Below are 5150 nucleotides of genomic sequence, written 5' to 3'. Positions count from 1 at the left end.
AAGCTTTTAAGTTTCATTAGGTCCCATTTGTTTATTTTGTTTTTATTTCCATTTCTCTAGGAGGTGGGTCAAAAAGGATCTTGCTATCATTTATGTCATAGAGTGTTCTGCCTATGTTTTCCTCTAAGAGTCTTAATGTGGCTGATCTTACATTTAGGACTTTAATCCATTTTGAGTTTATTGTTGTTTATGGTGTTAGGAAGTGTTCTAATTTCATTCTTTTACATGTAGCTGGCCAGTTTTCCCAGCACCACTTATTGAAGAGGCTGTCTTTTCTCCATTGTATATTCTTCCCTCCTTTATCAAAGATAAGGTGACCATATGTGCGTGGGTTTATCTCTGGGCTTTCTATCCTGTTCCACTGATCTATATTTCTCTTTTTGTGCCAGTACCATACTGTCTTGATTACTGTAGCTTTGTAGTATAGTCTGAAGTTAGGGAGCCTGATTCCTCCAGCTCCATTTTTCTTTCTCAAGATTGTTTTGTCTATTCGGAGTCTTTTGTGTTTCCATACAAATGTGAAATATTTTGTTCTAGTTCTGTGAAAAATGCCATTGGTAGTTTGATAGTGATTGCATTGAGTCTGTACATTGCTTTGGGTAGTATAGTCATTTTCACAATATTGACTCTTCCGATCCAAGAACATGGTATATTTCTCCAACTGTTTTTTTCATGTTTAATTTCTTTCATCAGTGCCTTATAGTTTTCTGCATACAGGTCTTTTGTCTCTTTAGGTTGAGGAAAGTTCCCTCTATGCCTACTTTCTGCAGGGTTTTTATCATAAATGGGTGTTGAATTTTGTCAAAAGTTTTCTCTGCATCTATTGAGATGATCATATGTTTTTTCTCCTTCAGTTTGTTGATATGGTGTATCACGTTGATTGATTTGCGTATATTGAAGAATCCTTGCATTCCTGGGATAAAACCCACTTGATCATGGTGTATGATCCTTTCAAGGTGCTGTTGGATTCTGTTTGCTAGTATTTTGTTGAGGATTTTTGCATCTATGTTCATCAGTGATATTGGCCTGTAGTTTTCTTTCTTTGTGACATCTTTGTCTGGTTTTGGTATTAGCATGATGGTGGCCTTGTAGAATGAGTTTGGGAGTGTTCCTCCCTCTAGTATATTTTGGAAGACTTTGAGAAGGATAGGTGTTAGCTCTTCTCTAAATGTTTCTCCTTTTTCATTTCTAATTCTATTGATTTGAGTCTTCTCCCTTTTTTTCTTGATGAGTCTGGCTAATGGTTTATCAATTTTGTTTATCTTCTCAAAGAACCAGCTTTTAGTTTTATTGATCTTTGCTATCGTTTCCTTCATTTCTTTTTTATTTATTTCTGATCTGATATTTATGATTTCTTTCCTTCTGCTAACTTTTTGGGGTTTTTTGTACTTCTTTCTCTAATTGCTTTAGGTGTAATAAGGTTAGGTTGTATATTTCAGATATTTCTTGTTTCTTAAGGTAGGATTATATTGTTATAAACTTCTCTCTAAGAACTGCTTTTGCTGCATCCCATAGGTTTTGGGTCGTCGTGTTTTCATTGTCATTTGTTTCTAGGTATTTTTTGATTTCCTCTTTTATTTCTTCAGTGATCTCCTGGTTATTAAGTAGTGTATTGTTTAGCCTCCATGTGTTTGTATTTTTTACAGATTTTTTTTCCTGTAATTGATATCTAGTCTCATAGTGTTGTGGTCAGAAAAATTACTTGATACGATTTCAATTTTCTTAAATTTACCAAGGCTTGATTTGTGACCCAAGGTATGATCTAGCCTGTAGAATGTTCTATGAGCACCTGAGAAGAAAGTGTATTCTGTTGTTTTGGGATGGACTGTCCTATAAATATCAATTAAGTCCATCTTGTTTAATGTGTTATTTAAAGCTTGTGTTTTCTTATTTATTTTCATTTTGGATGATCTGTCTGTTGGTGAAAGTGGGGTGTTAAAGTTCCCTATTATTACTGTGTTACTGTTGCTTTCTCCGTTAATGGCTGTTAGCATTTGCCTTATGTATTGAGGTGCTCATATGTTGGGTGCATAAATATTTACAATTGTTATATCTTCTTTTTGGATTGATCCCTTGATCATTATGTAGTGCCCTTCTTTGTCTCGTGTAATAGTCTTTGTTTTAAAGTCTTTTTTTGTCTGTTACGAGAATTGCTACTCCAGCTTTCTTTTGATTTCCACTTGCATGGAATATCTTTTTTCATCCCCTCACTTTCAGTCTGTATGTGTCCCTAGGTCTGAAGTGGGTCTCTTGTAGATAGCATATACACGGGTCTTGTTTTTGTATCCATTCAGCCAGTCTGTGTCTTTTGGTGGGAGCATTTAATCCATTTACTTTTAAGGTAGTTATAGATATGTATGTTCCTATTAGCATTTTCGTAATTGTTTTGGGCTTGTTATTGTAGGTCTTTTCCTTCTCTTGTGTTTCCTGCCTAGAGAAGTTCCTTTACCATTTGCTGTAAAGCTGTTTTGGTGGTGCTATATTCTGTTAGCTTTGTTTGTCTCTAAACGTTTTAATTTCTCTGTCAAATCTGAATGAGATCCTTTCTGGGTAGAGTAATCTTGGTTGTAGTTTTTTCCCTTTCATCACTTTAAATACGTCCTGCCACTCCCTTCTGGCTTGCAGAGTTTCTGCTGAAAGATCAGCTATTAACCTTATGGGTATTCTCTTGTATGTTATTTGTTGCTTTTCCCTTGCTGCTTTTAATATTTTTTCTTTGTATTTAGTTTTTGATATTTTGATTAATATGTGTCTTGGCATGTTTCTCCTTGGATTTATCCTGTATGGGACTCTCTGCACTTCCTGGAGTTGACTGACTATTTCCTTTCCCATATTATGAAGTTTTCAACTATAATCTCGTCAAATATCTTCTCAGTCCCTTTCTTTCTCTCTTCTTCTTCTGGGACCCCTATAATTCGAATATTGGTTTGTTTAATGTTGTCCCAGAGTTCTCTGAGACTGTCCTCAATTCTTTTCATTCTTTTTTCTTTCTTCTGCTCTGCAGTAGTTATTTCCATATTTTATCTTCCAGGTCACTTATCCATTCTTCTGCCTCAGTTATTCTTCTATTGATTCCTTCTAGAGAATTTTTCATTTCATTTATTGTGTTGTTCCTCATTGTTTGTTTGCTCTTTAGTTCTTCTAGGTCCTTGTTAAACGTTTCTTGTATGTTCTCCATTCTACTTCCAAGATTTTGGATCATCTTTACTATCATTATTCTGAATTCTTTTTCAGGTAGACTGCCTTTTTGCTTGTCATTTGTTTGGTCTGGTGTGGGTTTTTACATTGCTCCTTTATCTGCTCTGTGTTTCTCTGTGTTCTCATTTTGCTTAACTTACTATGTTTGGGGTCTCCTTTTCACAGGCTACACGTTCGTAGTTCCCTTTGTTTTTGGTGTCTGCCCCCAATGGCTAAGGTTGGTTCAGTGGGTTGTGTAGACTTCCTGGTGGAGGGGACTAGTGCCTGTGTTCTGGTGGCTGAGGCTGGATCTTTTCTTTCTGATGGGCAGGTCTGCGTCCAGTGGTTTGCTTTGGGGTGTCTTGCTAGTTGTTTGGTGTGCGGTGTCCAACACTGTAGCTTGCTGGTCGTTGAGTGGAGCTGGGTCTTGGCATTGAGATGGAGATCTCTGGGAGATTTTTGCCGTTTGGTATTACGTGGAACTGGGAGGTCTCTGGCGGACCAATGTCCTGAACTTGGCTCTCCCACCTCAGAGGCACAGGCCTGATGCCCAGCCGGAGCACCAAGACCCTGTCATCCACACAGTCAGAAAAAAAAGCGAGGAAAAAAGAAAGAAAAAAATAAATTAAAATAAAGTTATTAAAATAAAAAATAATTATTAAAAAAATTTTTAAAGTAACAAAAAACCAAAGAATGAATGAAAGAAGAGAGCAACCAAATCAAAAAACAAATCCACCAATGATAACATGCACTAAAAACTATACTAAAAAACAAAAAAAAAACAAAAAAACACCGGATAGACAGAACCATAAGACAAATGGTAAAAGCAAAGCTATACAAATTCACATACAGAAGCATACACATACACACTCACAAAAAGAGAAAAAGGAAAAAAATATATATATCGTTGCTCCCAAAGTCCACCACCTGAATTTGGGATGATTCGTTGTCTATTCAGGTATTCCACAGATGCAGGGTACATCAAGTTGATTGTGGAGATCTAATGCACTGCTCCTGAAGCTGCTGGGAGAAATTTCCCTTTCTCTTCTTTGTTCGCAGAGCTCCTGGGGTTCAGCTTTGGATTTGGCCCTGCCTGTGCCTGTAGGTCGCCTGAGGGCGTCTGTTCCCCGATTAGGCAGGACAGGGTTAAAGGAGCAGCTGATTTGGGGGCTCTGTCTCATTCAGGCCGGGGGGAGGGAGGGGCACGGAATGCGGGGCGAGCGTGTGGTGGCAGAAGCCAGCGTGACGTTGTACCAGCCTGAGGCGTGCCGTGCGTTCTCCCGGGGAAGTTGTCCCTGGATCCCGGGACCCTGGCAGTGGCGGGCTGCACAGGCTACTGGGAGGGGGGGCGGGGTGCGTTCTCCCGGGGAAGTTGTCCCTGGATCCCGGGACCCTGGCAGTGGCGGGCTGCACAGGCTACTGGGAGGGGAGGCGTGGAGAGCGACCTGTGCTCGCACACAGGCTTCTTGGTGGCGGCAGCAGTGGCCTTAGCATCTCAAGCCCGTCTCTGGGGTCCACGCTGATAGCCGTGGCTCATGCCCGTCTCTGGAGCTCCTTTAATCGGCGCTCTGAATTCCCCCTCCTCGTGCACCCTGAAACAATGGCCTCTTGCGTCTTAGGCAGGTCCAGACCTTTTCCTGGACTCCCTCCCGGCCAGCCGTGGCGCGCTAGTCCCTTCAGGCTGTGTTCACGCCGCCAACCCCAGTCCTCTCCCTGGGATCTGACCGAAGCCCCCGCCCACCCCGGCGGGTGAGCAGACAAGCCTCTCGGGCTGGTGAGTGCCGGTTGGCACTGATCCTCTGCGGGAATCTCTCCGCTTTGCCCTCCGCACCCGTTACTGTGCTCTCCTCCGCGGCTTCGAAGCTTCCCCCTCCGCCACCCCCGTCTCCACCCGCGAAGGGGCTTCTAGTGTGTGGAAATCTTTCCTTCTTCACAGCTCCCTCCCACTGGTGCAGGTCCCGTCCCTATTCTTT

Source organism: Physeter macrocephalus, chromosome 8, assembly GCF_002837175.3.
Source record: "Physeter macrocephalus isolate SW-GA chromosome 8, ASM283717v5, whole genome shotgun sequence".
Classification (NCBI taxonomy): domain Eukaryota; kingdom Metazoa; phylum Chordata; class Mammalia; order Artiodactyla; family Physeteridae; genus Physeter; species Physeter macrocephalus.
The sequence above is the reverse complement of the archived record's forward strand: the minus strand, read 5'-3'. Positions refer to the sequence as shown.